This window comes from Myotis nattereri, assembly GCF_964212035.1.
Source record: "Myotis nattereri genome assembly, chromosome: 1".
NCBI classification, from domain to species: Eukaryota; Metazoa; Chordata; class Mammalia; order Chiroptera; family Vespertilionidae; genus Myotis; species Myotis nattereri.
The window spans coordinates 111,727,351-111,744,583 of record NC_138075.1 but is presented as its reverse complement, the minus strand read 5'-3'; positions in this window follow the sequence as shown (position 1 = coordinate 111,744,583).

The following is a 17,233-nucleotide window of genomic DNA, read 5'->3' as shown; positions in this document are numbered from 1 at the left end:
CTATTCGTCGGCCCCGCCGCCCGGGTTTTATGGCCAGCCACGCGCGAGCTTGCCTCGCCTCCTCTGGTCGAGCCCGGCCGGCCCATCCCAGGGCTCCCGCCGCAACCAAGCGGAGCCCAGCTGTCCACCCAGCTTACATCAGCGGCCGCCTCCCCCTGAGCGCCCTCCAGCAACGCTCTCCCGCGCCCCAGAATATTCATGAAGCCGCCGCAGCTCGCGGGTTGCCATAGGAGCGGCTCCCGCGGCCCGGCCGGCCTACCTGGGCTCCTTAAAGGGGCAGCGACTGAGGCAGGAGGCTGGGAGGTGGGCGGGGACCAGGGGCGGGTCTGGCTGGGGGCGCTAGGTGCACCCTCGCCCTACCTTAGGGCCTGGGGTGAGAGACGTCCTTAATTCTAAACCCATAATATGTTTCCTCGGCCAAGGGCTGGGAGCGCACCCCAAGTCTAGGGTTGTGGTAGGAGTTGCCAATCCCCCACCCCAGGATTGAGGGGCGGGGTTTCCCCCGGTCTCTCCTCCGAGCTTTGGGTTCACCTTTCCTGGGCGGCTTTGCTTCTCAGTGGGGTCTGAGACCCTCCTCGGGGGAAGCGGGCCTGTGGTCTGAATTCGGAGTCCAGGGCCTCCCCGGAAAGCGCCTGGAGAGGGGTTTCTGGGAAATGCGCTGCGTGGAGGCTGTTCCCGGGTTATACTTGTGAGAGGTGGGGGGGGGGGGGCGGGGGGCGTATCTCCGCCGGCCTTTCCCCTGCGGAGCCGTGCAGCAGCCCGGCAAGGAGCGCGCGGGGGAAACTCCGGGACCCACGCACAGGGCGCGCGGGTGAGACCCAGCTCTTCGAGGTAAGACTTCGAGGAAATGCGCCTGCAAGTAACCACGGCCTCGGAGTCGGATACCCGCGCGCACCTCTCCCGGAGTGGTTCCGATGCGGGTTTCCGAGGCCAGAGGCTGCTAGCGCTCTGGAACTAGCTTTGCACCTCCTTCTCCCTGGGTTCTCGTCCAGACTGTGACACCCCTCTGTGAAGCAAAGCTAGGGGTGTTCCTCCTCCTACCCACAAGCAGCAGAACACAGCCCCCACGCCCTTTGAGCCTGCTCTCCTCCCCAAGCCTCAGGCCAGCTGGCGGCCCTCTCTGTCCTTATACAGTCTCAGCCAGAGATATAATACAGCTCTACTCTCCAACACCCTGACGGAGCCTGACCCCTCCCGTCCACACAAGCTGGGCTGCCAGACCCCCTTTCCCTGACCTGGGTGCCACCAACATGGCCCAGTTCCTCTCAGGGGAACATCCCAGAATTAGCTCAGAAATGGAGATGGGGCATTAGAAGGAAGGAGTTGGCCAGGGAAGATTGGAATTTGGGTTAATGCTGAAGTGGACCCTCAGCAAGATAGGAGGTAAGCAGTAAGATCCCCTAGCTCTGCCATCTCTCTGAAGAATAACATGAAGTTTTTCTTCAAAGGATTTTTTTATTCTCATTCATAGCCCATTTGTGACCATCTCTCCCACCCCATTTAGAGAAGAAAATTTGGAAGCAAGATGGAGGGGAGTGGGTAGCCTGACAGGGGCTTTTCTGCTCTACTCACTGGATTACAGGACCTCCCATAGAGGGAGGGAGTGACTAGGGTGATGATATCACCACTGTCTAGCATTTCAACTTTTGAGCAGCTCTGAGCTGACAGTTCCCTGCACAGATGCTGGGAGGCCTAATCCCTACATATCCTTGGGTCTCCTTGAGAAGGAGTGTTCTTAACCAGCTGTGAGCCCTGCCTGCCCTGGTATGCCAGGCGCATGGGGATACTTCCATTTAACTCACTTCTGTGGGCTTCTGTGTCCAGCAGGGAGCCAGTCTGCCCTACCCTAACTTCAGAAAGGCAGTCCAAACAGGCTTCCCAGTGACCCATGGTAGGGGCATTCCCTTCTTGAAGAACCCTCTTCTGGACACCGAAGTCTTGGTCATGTCCTCACTTTGGGCCCCCATGGCCCATGAGCTCCTGTCAACCTGAGCACTTATTATACAGTGCACTCTGTGTCCCCTTCAGGACTGAGCTCCGCGAGGATAGGACGGTTCCGACTCACCTCAGGGACCTCAGCACTAACACAAGGGTGGACAGAGAGCAGATCAATAAATGTCAACTCTATGCATGAGTAGAGGGACCCTCGAAGTTAGCTAATGCCATTGAAGGGGATCCTTGAAGGAGACAGAGGATATGATCGAGGTTCTGCTGCCACAAGTTGACCAAGGGTCAGGGCCCTTTAACTCCTCCTCCTCTAGCACCTCACCTACCCTCAGTTTGGTCAGCACCACCCATTCAGGACCACCCTTGGGTACAGAAATGACCCCTAGATAGAATAGGCACGCAGTAACCCCTGATGAAACCTGGCCTCTCCTTGCCTCTGTGTGAAAACCCTAATAGAGGACAGCAGTGGCATGCCAGCAGCCTGGGAACAGGGAAGGAGGTCTTACCCTGATGGGCTCTAAGTTGTGGGGAATCTAGACTTATCTACATTCAGGAAAGAGGAGAAAACTCAAGACAGGAAAGAAGTGGGTACTAAAGCATGCCTCACCCTATGAGAGATTTGAGAAGGGGGACCTTGCTGAATTTGAGGTAGCTAGGGAGGCTTCCTAGAAGAAGAGAGAGACGAATTTGGAGAGAGACGTGTATCCAGCACTTCATTTGTTAAACTATATGCAATTGTGTAGGCCAAATATGGCCACATTTTTATAATTTTTCATGGCTCTACCTTTCTTTTTTTAAAAAAAAATAATTCTTTACTGTTGAAAGTGTTACATATGTCCCCTTTTTCCCTCCATTGAACCCCTCCAGCCTGCCTCCACTACCCACCCACCCCCCACCCCAGGCCTTCAGCACCCTATTGTCTGTGTCCATGGGTTATGCTTATATACATACAAGGTTTTGGCTGATTAACCCCCACCCACCCACCATCCCCCGCCTTCCCTCTGAGATTCTACACTCTGTTCCATGCTTCCATGTCTCTGGATCCACTCTGTTCATCAGTTTATTTTGTTACATAGATTCCACATATGAGTGTGATCATGTGATATTTGTTTCTCTGACTGAATTATTTCACTTAGCATGATACTCTCTAGGTCCCTCCATGCTCTCTCAAAGGGTAAGAGATTCTTTCTTTTTTACTGCTGCATAGTATTTCATGCTATAAATGTACCACAGTTTTTTAATCCACTCATCTACTGATGGGCACTTGGGCTATTTCCAGGTATTAGCTATTGTAAATTGTGCTGCAACGAAGATAGGGTGCATACATTCTTTCTGATTGGTGCTTTGGCTTTCTTAGGAGATATTCCTAGAAGTGGGATCACTGGGTCAAATGGCAGTTCCAGATTTAATTTTTTGAGGAAACTGCATACTGTTTTCCATAATGGCTGTACCAGTCTGCATTCCCACCAGCAGTGTACCAGGCTTCCCTTTCTCCACATCCTCACCTGCACTTGTCATTTGTTGATTTGTTGATGGTAGCCATTCTGACAATGGTACCTCATTGTCGTTTTGATTTGCATCTCTCAGATGATTAGTGACTTTGAGTATTTTTTCATATGTCTTTTGTCTTTCTGTATGTCCTCTCTGGAGAAGTGTCTGTTTAGGTCCTTTTACCCATTTTTTAATTGGATTGTTTGTCTTCCTTTTGTTAAGTTGTATGAGTTCCTTATATATTTTGGAGATTAACCCTTTATCAGATGTATCATTGCCAAATATGTTCTCCCACACAGTGGGCTCTCATTTCATTTTGTTGATGGTTTTGTTTTTAATATATATATATTTTATTGATTTTTTACAGAGAGGAAGGGAGAGGGACGGAGAGCCAGAAGCATCGATGAGAGAGAGACATCGATCAGCTGCCTCCTGCACACCCCCTACTGGGGATGTGCCCACAACCAAGGCACATGCCCCCAACTGGAACCGAACCTAGGACCCCTCAGTCCGCAGGCTGACACTCTATCCACTGAGCCAAACCTGTCAGGGCGTTGATGGCTTCTTTTGCTGTGCAGAAGATTTTTATTTTGATGTAACCCCATTTGTTTATTTTCTTCTTAGTTTCCTTTGCCTTAGGAGATGTATCTATAAACATATTGCTACAAGAGATGTCTGAGATTTTGCTGCCTATGATTTCTTCTAGGATTTTTATGGTTTCAAGACTTACATTTAAGTCTTTTATCCATTTTGAGTCTGTTTTTGTATATGGTGTGAGTTGGTGGTCTAGTTTCATTTTTTTGCATGTATCTGTCCAATTTTCCCAACACCATTTATTGAAGAGGCTGTCTTGACTCCATTGTGTGCTCTTGCCTCCTTTGTCAAATATTAATTGAGCATAATGGCTTGGGTCCATTTCTGGGGTCTCTGTTCTGTCCCATTGATCTAATGCCTGTTCTTGTACCAGTACCAGGCTGTTTTGGTTATGGTGACTTTGTAGTATAACTTGAAATCTGGTATTGTGATTCCTCCAACTTTGTTTTTCTTTCTCAAGATTGCTGCAGCTATTCAGGGTCTTCTTTTATTCCAATATAAATTTTTGGAGTATTTGTTCTAGCTCTGTGAAATATGCCGTTTGCATTTTAATAGGGATCGCATTGAATCTGTAGATTGCCTTGGGTAATATGGACATTTTAATGATGTTGAGTCTACCAATCCATGAATATAATATATTCTTCCACTTGTTTATATCTTCTATTTCTTTTTTCAATGTCCTGTAGTTTTCCGTGTATAGGTCTTTTGCCTCCTTGGTTAAGTTTATTCCTAATTATCTCACTTTTTCTGTTGCAATGGTAAATGAGATTGTTCATTTAGCTTCTTCTTCTGAAAATTCATTATTGGTGTATAAAAAAGCCATCGATTTTGGGGTGTTGATTTTGTATCTTGCTACATTGCCAAATTCATTTATTAAATCTAGTGGGTTTTTTGGTGGAGTCTTTAGGGTTTTCTATGTACAATATCAGGTCATCTGTGAATAATAAGAGGTGTACTTCCTCTTTTCCAATTTGGATGCCTTTTATTTTTTCTTCTTGTCTGAGCACTGTGGCTAGGAGAGTGCTGAAAGCAGACATCCCTGTCTTGTTCCTGTTCTTAGGGGAAATGGTTTTAGTTTTTGCCCATTGAGTATGATGTTGGCTATAGGTTGGTCATATATGGCCAATATCAAGTTGAGATATGCTCCCTCTATTCTGACTTTCCTGAGAGTTTTTATCAAAAGTGGGTGTTGAATTTTGTCAAATGCTTTTTCTGCATCTATTGATATCATCATGTGATTTTTGTCTTTCAATTTGTTTATGTGATGTACCACATTTATTGATTTGTGAATATTATACCAGCCTTTCATCCCTGGAATAAATCCCACTTGGTCATGGTGTATGATCTTTTTAATATATTGCTGGATGCGATTTATTAATATTTTGTTGAGGATTTTAGAACCTATGCACAGGGATATTGGCCTGTAATTCTTTCTTTGTAGTGTCTTTATCAGATTTTTGGAATTAGGATAATGCTGGCCTCATAAAAAGAGTTTGGAAGTGTTCCTTTCTCTTGGATTTTCTGAAATAGTTTGAGGAGTATAGGTGTTAGTTCTTCTTTGAGTGTTTGATAAAACTCCCCTGTGAAGCCGTCTGGACTGGGCTTTTGTTTGCTGGGAAATTTTTGATTACTGCTTCTATTTCATCAGTTGTTATTGGCCTATTCAGGTTTTCTGATTCTTCCTGATTCAGTTTTGGGAAATTGTATTTTTCTAGGAATTTGTCCATTTCATTCACATTGTCCAGCTTGGTGGCATGTAGTTGTTCATAGTATTTTCTTATAATCTTTTGTATTTCTGTGATGTCATCGGTTACTTCTCCACTTTCCTTTCTGTCAACCTAACATTCTTACTCCCATTTACAAGCAAGAGCACCAAAGCATGGAGATTAAATAACTTGCCAAATGTCCCACAGCAAGAAAATGATGGAGCTGGAACTTCATCCAGAGACTCTTCAGGCCAGGCGGACTCACCCAGGTGGGGTGGGAGTAGGCACTAGTGAGGTAGGGAGAGGCGGTTCAGAGTCTGGCATGGTGAAAGCAGAAAGAAGGTAGAGAATGGAGCCTCCCTATTCTGTGTTTTCCCCATTGCTCCACGCAGGTCTCATGTCCTCTTCTTTCTAGTGCTGCTGAAAAAGCCTAGTGTCTGGTAACACAATAGACAGGACATGGGGACCCCAGCAAAGGGAAGGCCCTGCCTCTGGACTGAGATAGGGTGAAGACCTGCAGCTCTCAGCTTTGGTGGGGAACTGAGTACCTCCAGGAGACAGAGGTGCTTCCTGTAGAGCTGCAAAGGGTCTGCATATTCTTGAAATGCAAACCCAGAAAAGATCTGGATCTAAGAGAGAAGTGCTAGGGAGGATGGACTTCTTCCCTGGAAGTGAGATTCAGAAGACCTGAAATTCTAGAAATATTTTTGCTGTGGGCCAAGGGCATTGTTCTTGCTTAAAGATGCTACTCTGTGGTATAGGGTAGTGGCTCCCACACCATGTAATGCCAAGATTTGGACTAGTTCTCCTTGAAATTTAACAAGGGAGAAGAACAATGTAGGATAAGATTGTCAACTGTCCTTTCTTAGAAGGCTGTCTTTATTTTAGCATTATAACCTTGCTGCATTTTCTGTGTTAAAGCACCTTTTCATGAAGTCATAATGCTAGGAGATGGCATTCTTTAGACCCTTGGCTAAATAAGAAGTTTGTGTAGGGTTCTGTGTTTGTTCCCCAAAATGATTTACTTACTTACTTGAGAGAGAGAGAGAGAGAGAGAGAGAGAGACAGACAGACAGACAGACATTGATATGTTGTCCCACTTATTTATGCATTCATTGGTTGTTTCTTGTATGTGTCCTGACCGGGGATTTTCAGGTGTATCCCAAAAATCATTTTTGAGATGTTATTGGCCTGTGAATTCAAAAAGTTTGGAAGCCCCTGTTGTAAACAATAGTACATGAGACAGGCAAACAGAAGCTCTACAATTAAATATTTCTCTCTTATGTACTGTCTGTGTATGGCTCAGTCTTCCTCAGTTATAAACGTGGTTCGATGACGTGTGCTTCATAATTTATTGTGAAGAATGAGAAAATGAGAAAATGAATGCACCAAGCTGGGCATCTCACTTGCAGTAAGTTCTCAACAAACACTGGATGATAGAAGATTGAGTGAAACCTGCATTGGCCAGTGGAGGGGGAGATATTTCAAGCCTGACTTAAGTCATTTGTTCATCTTAAAAATTGATATTGGGACAAAAGGGCTGTCTTGCTATACAGAATTGCTTTCTGTGAATTCTCCACCCTGGCCGGTCTCCAGATGGCAGACTTTCTTCTCTCTGGGATGGGCACTTGCCTAGATGGGATCAGAGGGAGCTGACTCAGAGGTCACACTCTTTACCCTGTGTTTAGACCCCCACCATACACAGGTGCAACTTTGTCCTTCTGTTTAGTGTAGATATGGTCTCCTAAGGCACCTTCTGCTCTACTCAGAGGCAGGTTTGCTCTGTGGAGTCCTGACCTGGTGATGGGCCCCTGAGAAGGAACACTGTCAGCTGCTACAGTCCCTCAGGTTTTTTGTCCTAAGGTTTCCTGGTAGAGAAACTAGAGGAGGAAGGAAGCGGTGCACAGGAGCAAACCCTATTGGGTGTGGATATATGGAGAAAACAAATCAACTACCCAGTCTTGACCAAAGCCCTTGAATGTTCTTCCTTGAACACAGCCACACGTGGATGGAGGCAGAGAGATGCCCTTGTTTGGGGATTTCCCAGCCTGATTAAAACAGCACAAGACCATTCCAGAGAGTTGTAATCAAGAGTCAAAGTAATTTGAACAATAATAGATACAGAGGCAGAGTTGCCTCAAACAGATTGTCAAACTGCAGCGGGAAGGCCGGGGAGGGTTGGGGGGCAGGAGGGAGTGGGGTAAGAGATCAACCGAAGGACTTGTATGCATGCATATAAGCATAACCAATGGACATAAAGACACTGGGGGGTAGGGGAAGCCAGGGATTGTCAAGGGCGGGGGGGGGGAGGGAGGGATACATATGTGATACCCTTTGTAATACTTTAAGCAATTAAAAAAGTAAAATGAAAAAGAATAAAAAAAGAGTCAAAGTAAGCTTCAGAAGCTCAGAGCATTGGTGTGCCTGAGTATGATCAAGGTAGGCTTCCTGGAAGAAGTGTAAAGTGAAGTAGGTTTTCTAAGCAGTAGTGTGTGTGTGTGTGTGTGTGTGTGTTTCTTATGGGGAAAACAGTGAGTGGAGCCACCTGGCAGGAGTGAGGCCTGCTGCATTCTCTCAGTGGGATAAATAAGATATTGCCAGAGATAGGGCTAGGGTAAGGGTCCACCTTAGGGACCCACTAAGCTGTTGCCCTAAGCTGGCCCTAGAATAAAGTCTGCTGTCTCCATGAAAGGAGGGTATTGAGTCCTTCTGATCCCCTTCTCCCAACACCCTTATTCCGAGACTGATTTCAAAAACCACTGGGAACCACATGCCCACTCCCAATGGCATTAGGGCACCAGTGAAAGAAAGCCCAGTTTCTAGTTGGGCTTGCCACCTGCTTTTTTCTCAATTCTGACTGGTTTCTTTAGGATCTGGGAGTGTGAGCTACTGTATTATCCTTTCTCTACCACCTGCCTCTTTGCAGGACCCCACCTGTAAGTGCTGGGAGCCCAGCAGAGCCCAAAGCCCTTTCATCTCCACGCCAGCCCTGGCTCTATTGCCCTTGATCTCTCCACACTCCCCATCCTGCACTCGGCTGTTCCCCCAGGACTCTGCCAAGGCAATGACTGGGACATCATGCCCCTCTCCTCCCGGGGAGGCAGAACAAAGATGTGCTGACAGCTCAGCACGGTCTGGACTATGTCTCTGTGTCCTGCTGGGGCTCCAGGACGTCTGAGCCACCTGGACTTGGAGTCAGGCGAGCGAGTGAGGCACTTGGGGTAGAGGGAGGCCCCCGAGGTGCTGGCTGAGCACAGCTGCCAAGGAGTAAGTACCAGAGACTCCTCTGTCCCAGTCTGGAATTTACCATATGTCAGGGCTGAAGTGAGTTTAGACAGGGGCCCCAGTGGTGGTTTCTACAGCCTAGGCTGGAGGTGTTAGTGAGGGGAAGGGAGAGATAGGATGGCCTGGGAGAGGTGAAGAGGCTTGGCAAATGGGCAAGGCCAGGGGGTGGAGGGAGGCTAGTGAGGAGAGCAGGGCAGATGGGCTTTCCCAGGAAGTGGCCCAGGAGGTGGATTTGGTTCACAGCCTCCCCTCCACACACTGTGGGCCCTTTCCTGAGCCTGGCTCATGCGTGCTATTCTGCCTACTGTGCCCTCATCCTCTTTCCCCTTCTCTACATTTTCGTCTTTCCCCAATTTCACATCATTCCTCTATTTATTCAATCATTCACCCCTTTATTTATTTAGTCAACTTGTGTAGTACCTACTAGATGATGGCATAAGATCCAGCCTCTAATCTCCAGGCACCTCAGGCTGCAGCAAGAATAAGAAACAGAAACTCATATTTAAAAAGCCAGGGACAAGTGTCATGTGATATGGACAAGTGGCTGGAGAGCAAAGGAAGGGGCAGGAAGAGCATAGAAGAGAGAAGCAGGGGAGATGATCGTGTTTGAATTGGCCTTTGAAGAAGGCAAGTGTGATTTGGAAAAGTGGAGAAAGAGAGGTAGGGCACACCAGGCAGTGGGCACAGTGTAGCCAAAGACAGGCAGAGGGGAGTGCGTGCACTGGGGTGGGTGAGCTGGCTAGGAGACTGCAGCCCTGGTGGGATGGTTCTGGAGGCAAAGGGGAGTGACTGGAACTGATTTAAGACAAGTCAGGACTTTGGGGACAACCATCAGGTTGTACTCTGGGAGCCCAGCCCTGTGCTCAGCTCTGCAGTGAGTAAGCAACAAAACAAGACACAGTTCCTGCTCTTGGAAGCTCACAGTGGGGTCAAGGAGATAAAAGAAATGCCACAAACCATTCAGTCATGCTGCCAGAGGCGAGGGTCTGGACCACTGACCTTAGGGTGCACATGGAGTGAGCACAGCCAGGGTCCATTGGCTGGTTTCTTTTGTAGAGTCCCATGGCACAGCCTCCCTCTCACAAGCCCTGAACATCAGGATAACCTGCTATTACATGAGCCTTCTGCTGGATGCCTTCCAGAGAGAGGCAGTTCCGCTGTGTAATGAGAGCTGTGCCCCAAAGGCCACTCTGCAGAGGCAGAGGCAGGGAGAGGCTATGACAGACGCTGTGACAGAGTGTACAAAAGGAGGCTGTGACAGGGTCTGTGATAGAGGCTGTGATAGAGACTGTGACGGGCTGTGACAGGGATTGTGATAGAGGCTGGAATAGAGGCTGATAGAACTGTGACAGATGTTGTGATAGGGGCTATGATAGGGAAAATGAAGGGGCTGTACAGGGGTTGTCACAGAGGTTGTGACAGAGATTGGGACAGAAATGTGACTAAGTCTGGAACCACAATCAGAGTTGGGACAACAGCTCCTGAGGCCAGGCCCGCACTCCCACAGTCCACAGCGCAGTTGGCAGTGACAGCAGCAACACAGCAAACACAGGCCCAGCCAGGCCCAGGCGTCTGTGGAACCGCCAACAGGCTGAAGCTGCCACAGGAAGAGAGCGAGAGCAAGGTCAGTGAGGCTGTTTCCCACCCGCTCTGCCATGAGTTTCTGTCTGTCCATGGAGAGTTCCTGAGCCTCCGTTTCCTCGAAAACACCTGCATTGAGGAGAGTTCATGTGGCAGAGTGAGGGAAATGCAAACATGGACTGACCAACAGTCCCTGTGAGACTCCTAGGTATTGCAGAGGTCCCTGAATCTCCAGTCTCCCCAAGCACAGCCTGCTGACTGACTAAGGAATACCCCTTCCATATACACAAACAACCATTTCCCTCATGTGTGGGTGCTAGTGAGCTGAATAAAACACCAATTTGTTTTGAAGTATAACTGAATTCATAGTCATGATAGTTAACATTTGTGGAAAGCTGTCTCTGTACCAGTGCCATGCCAAATGCCTAGCACGGATTAGCTCACATTAGCTTACCTGGCAGGTAAGTGATATTATCCCCATTTTACAAATGACTAAATTGAGGCTAAAGAGGTTGACTAACTTGCCCAAGCTCCCACAGTTCGTAGGCAGTTACATCTGAAGCAGTCTCTGACCTTTACGCACCATCAGCAACTTTTTCGATCACAGCAGCTATCAAGTCAGATATATTTTGAAGTCTCAGAAATTTTTTCATTAAGAAAAGGTCCTTATACTGGAATGGCTGGCACCTACTGGGAAGCATTCCTTCAGCTCACTGGAATTTTTGGAACTCATCTGCTCTCTGTCCCCTACCCAGGGCACCAGGCTGGGTACTGGGAATTGGGATGAGCAGGGCATGATATTCTGCCCAAGGAGAGCACAGAATAGCTATAACAATTTCAATGGCCATGGTTGTCATTGCACCTTTTGGTCAGGCTCTCACTGACCAACATGGATTATAAACAGTTCTGGCCAAGCAATCCTGTCCTCCTCTCTCACTGTGCTTGCCCTGAGCCTATTCTGATGGCCTCACTGCCTTGTCTTATCACTCCCTTCTTGAGTCACATTTAGAAGGGAGATTCTCTGCCAGGCTCTTCACAGAAGGCCCCCTCTTCCGCTGTTCTTGAGGGATGGCTCCTCATTCTTCCAGACTCCCCCATGGTTAGGAAGTGAGGTGGCTACACCCTATAGCTTCTCTCAGACCATTGCCTCTCTACCACCCATAAAACTCCTCTGAGACTCCCACAGTCATCATCTCATGGCTGTCACACAGATTGTACCCACCTGGCTTCCTCTCCATGTAAGTCCTAGAGAGGGCTTTATATGAACCTTGGCCCTAACTGGTTTCAGAAACCTTCTTAACTTCAGCCACCACTTCTTAACTCCCATGGCCACCACTTAGCACTGCTCCATCTCTACAAGCTCATATTTGGGCTTAGTCTCACTCCAGCTGCCACTCTCCCCACCCCCACCTTCCCTTTACCCCTGCTCTTCCAGGGGAGAACAAGCACTTATCCAAAAAAATTCCTCCTTGAACCCACTGCTTGGGTTCCTCCTTGAACCCCCTCCTTTCTGTGCTTCTTATCACATCTAATCTTTTTGGAAGTCTGGCACTTGCCTTCCTTTCTCAACCCCCACTCATTCCTTAGCCCAGTTATCAGGCTTCACTCCCATCATGTCTTTAGCAAGACCAAATCCACCTTTCATTCCTTTCCTTCCTTGGCCTCTGAGAATCATGTGATGTAGGGAGTGGCTCTAGAGTTAAACCTCGGATTGACCTGTGGCAGAGCCACAAACAAGTCCCAGTTTAGAGGGCAGAGTCCTCTTAGCATAATTAACATTGACCTTATGGCCTCCCCCTAGATCCTTCCTGGGTAGCTAATGGGCTGTGGGACCTGCAGCAAGTGCTTCCAAAACAAGTGAAACTCACAAGAACATTGTAACTATGTTGATCACTACCTTGTTTTTCTCTGACTATAAAATAAAGCCTCAGCTTGCTGGCTGGATCCTTCTCTGTGACCTCATCCAGGCACAGGAGATCCACCGAGCCCCAGCTATATTCTCTTTGCCTTTTCTTTAATCCTTTGCTGCTCCCTCTCCCCGCTTCAGGCTCACTGAACCCTTGTCTGTGCTGGCACAGCATAATGTGATACTGCAGACCTCCTCCCTCTTCTTGAAACACCCTCTTCTCTTGATTTTAGGGACACACACTCTTCTGATTTTCATTCTATATCTCTGGCCAGTCCTCAGTTTCCTTGGTGTGAGGAAGAGGGCCTCCTCACCTACTGGCATTATTCCTAATTCTGTTGTATGCCTATTTTCTCTCATGTGATCTTACTCTCTGGCCACTCACACCCAGGCCCTTGGCTTTGTTTCCCATCCATGCCTCAGTCAGACCTCTCCCCTGGGCTCCAGGCCTGGTTATTCAGTGGCCTCTTACAAACACCTCACACACCACATGCTCTTCTCCAAAAACCTCCTGTTTTTCCCACTTGATGAATGACACCAACATCCTTCCAGTGGCTGAAGCCAGAAATATGGCATCACTCCTGACTCCTTCTCCCACCCCACCTCTCACATCCAATCATTTCAAAAGTTTTGCTATTTCTCCTTCAAAAATATCTCTCAAATATGTCTACTTTAGGCCATGTCTACTGACACAACTCCAGATTATTTCTCGCCTAGGCTATGGCAACAGCCTCCTAACTGGCCCTTCTGCCTCCAGCTTTACCTTCCTAGAATCCATTATCCATCGTGCTGCCAGAATGGTTTTCCAAAATGTAAATCGGGCCATGTCTGCTTAAGACTTTTCAGTGACTTCCATTGATCTTAGGATAAAGCCCAAACCCCCTAACCTGGCAAATAAGCTGCTTTATAGGCTGGCCACCATTACTTCCTCAGTCTTCCCTCTCACCAGTGTCCCCTTGCTCTGGCACTCTATTCTCATGCACTTGGATAGGCTTTCTACTTGTGGTTATCTTCCCAGGTTGACTCTTGTATATCAGCCTGAACCTATGGCCAGTGTTCATCTCTCTACAGCCTTGACTGAGTCCAGCATATTGGTAAAGGAGCAGTAGTGGTGATGATAGAAGAGGGACAGGATAATGAATGTGAAGATGCTGCTGCTATCAGCACTTGGTATGAAGACAGACAAAGTTAGCCCTGAGACAGTAGAAGAGGAGCTCCAGTCAGTTGGTGACTGTCTCAGTGATCAGTTGGTGGGGCTGCTTTGACCCGCTCAGAGGCTTAGTTAGGTAGCACCAACTGGCCACCGACTATTCCTGTGCTCCCAGGACTGGTGGCCTAACCCCCATTTTGCAACACTTGGTTTGTCAGGCTGGGGCTCTGACACTACTGGTATGGATAATATCCCTCACCAATATCAGCATTTACTTGCATCTATAAATATGAATGGAAGCTATTTGCCTAAACTGGGAAGGTGGTTGGAGGCTAGGAAGAAAGGAGAGAGAGAGCAGTCTGGAAGATAATGAAAAGGCATCAGCCCCTGGAGCAGTCTGAGTCATTATCTGCAAAAAGAAATCCTAATCCCTGGAACCTGTGAATGTTTATTTCACATGACAAAAGATATTTTGCAGATATGATTAAGGATCTTAAAAATGGGGAGATAAATGTGGAATATTTGAGTAGGCCTTAAAGGGAATCATTAGTGTCCTTATAAGAGGGAGGCAGAAGGAGATTTGGCCCAGGACAGGAAGGCAGTGTGACCAACGAAGCTTAAGGCCATGCTGCTGGCTTTGAGGATGGATGAAGAGGCCATGAGCCAAGAAACATGAAGAACGCAGCACTATTGGCTGGAAAAGGTAAAGAAACCAATTCTTCCCTAGAGCATCGGGAAGGAGCACAGTCTGCCAACACCTTGATTTCAGTCCGGCGAGACTGATTTCAGACTTCTGTCCTCTAGAACGGTATGAGAATAAATATGTATTGTGTTAAGCCAACAGTTTTGTGGTAATTTGTTACAGCAGCAATAGGAAACTCATACAATCCCTTTGTGTCCTTCTTCTGTCTTCCTCTTGAGTTGGGTTAATCCCAAGTGTCAGTAGTGTAAGAAACACACCTCTGGTTTATCTTCAGAGAAAAGAAACAGCATGTGGCCAGGCAGCTGCTGCTGAATTTCCCCAGAGCAAACAGGATTGGGGGGGGGGGGGGGAATGAGAGCTGTGCATGTGGCTGATAGCACATGTCCTAGGAAGATTCTCCTAGACTTAGACAAAGGGAGGTGGAGGTATCTAGAGAAGGCCCCCGCCCATTTTTTTAAATGACCCAATGGGAGACAGCAAGACCTAGGTGACCTATTAGGAAATAAGTGATCAAATAGTACTCAGCCAATGAGGAACTGGAAGAGGGTCTAAATAAATAGGCTATGCTCCTTGCCCTCCGTGTGATCCTGTAAAATGGGTGCCCTCTCTCAAGAGTGTTAGTAAAAGTCTCATTTTCGCCATGCTTCTGTTTCCTATTCGTCATTTGAAATTTGGACAGGTGAGCCATTTCTCACAGCAGGGAGGTCGGACACTGGGCAGTACATAGGATCACCTCCTCACCAATACTTGGGGCTCAGTGACCTCTGGTTCCAGGGAATGGTGGCTTTGGGAACACTGGAAAAGGCACCATTTGGGAGCAATAGTCACACACTGGCCACTGTCGAAGTGGCTTTGCTGGCAGTAGAGACCACAGTAGGACAGGAGAGGAAGAATTGCCATATGAGGATTGCAGTGGGGTGAGGCTTCAGCATATGTGGGCTGCCTTTCTGGAACTCCCGAAATACTGTGGCAGAGGAGGAAGAGGGCAGAGGTCTTAGAGGTGCAAGAAGAGAAACAGCAGGAACTTGGGGAAATGGATGTTAATGGAATTTTATTTATAGTCCCAGGCTCGAAGGTTCTGATAACATTTGTGTTAGGTTGCTCTTCTAGCTGACTACTCCCTTCCTGTCTTACACAAGTTGGTTGGTTAAGCAAATAATGATTTCCAAACTCTTTTCATCCCTTTCCCCTATTTTCATTCAGTTTTTATCTTTTTCTTAATGGAGTTGAAGGAGCACTTTTTATATTAGAGAGAGTATTCCGTTTTCTATCATTTATTGCTACACATACTCATCCCTTACTCCCCCTGTGCAGTATTTGCCATGCAGAAATTTTCATTTTTATGCAGTGAAGTACATCAACCTTTTCTTTTATGATTTCTAACCTAGATATCACACTTAAAGAGCTCTTTCCCACCCCAAGAAATATTTACTTACGTTTTCATGTCTATAAATACATTTGCATATACAGATATATATTACATCTTTCCCCTATTAATTAGAAATGCCTCTTTTCACATACACCACATTTATATACATATGCAAATATATCTCCATTCTATATTTGTTTGATTTGCTTCCCCATTCCTGTTCTTAATCTACTTCTCTCCCCCAAATTATTGCAAATGTACTATAACCTGTTTTTAAAAAGACAAAAGAAACTCTCTTTCCTACTGCTTATCTCTTTCAGAATTATCCTAGTTATTTCTCCCCAGATTAACTACAAAATCATTTTATTGTGTTAAAAATCATGTTGGTGTTTTGTTTAGGATCATGTTGAATTTATAAATTAATTTAGGAGAGATAGATACTTTTATATCATGGTGCCTTCCCCTCCAAGAAGATGGTCTGCCTATATTTAAATCTGTTGCATCTGAGGAGAATCCTGCCATGGTTTCAGCCCTGGTGCCTTTTCTCTCATTTTTGTTTGTTTCTTTTCTTTTTTTTCCTGTCAAATTTTGGGAGGGTATTTTGTAAACCTACATTTAAGGCACCATGATTTCCAAAAGTCTTCAGATTTGCACCGAATTGAGGGTGAAGACGGGGTGGTGAGCTAAATCCAGGGGTGTGGGTGAAATTCTGGAGGAGAGTAAATACTAAATGAGATGAACAGAACCTTGCAAAATCCAACATTAATGAAAAAGTGGATGTGGTGGATGTGGATGAGAGAGCATACAGAAGAGACAGGTAAAACCAGCAGAGAGGTGTCAAGTAGGTCAGAAGAAAAAAGCCCAGCAACGGCCATCCAGGAGAACAGTATTGCTGGGGGTTTGTGGAAGATGACTGTGATAGAGCTATGGACTGTGTTGGTTGTGACAGGTTAGTAGTAATGTTTAAACTGGGACCCTTGAAGAAGACTCTGGGACAAGAGGGATAAACTATAATTATTCTTGGGAAACTGGGACACATGGTGACTCCAATTGGTGATCTCTGAGAAAGTGGTCTCAGTGGGTGATGGCCAAGGTGTCCATGTTGTGTGGAGTGAGGAGTCAAGACAGTGAGAATCGAATGTTCTTTTTATAAATTTAGCCAGAAGGTAAGAAGAGAGTTGGGTCATAGCTGGAGGGAAATTAAGATTGAAGGAAGTTTATTTGCATGTTTGTTTTCTAGACTTGTGAGATTTGTCTGTTGGGGGAGGAAAAGCACTTAACAAAAATAGAGGGATTGAAGATGCAGGATATAGAGGGGATTATTACTAAAGTGAGAAGATATAAGAGGGGAAGGAAGAAATATCAACAAGTCATGGAAGACACAGTGTTAGCCTGGAAGAGAAGGAAGGACAGTTCTTGATATGAAAGACAAATAAAAGAACACATGATAAACTCGCAAAAAGCTGAGTTTATGGGGAAGGAGTCTGAGGGAACTAATTTA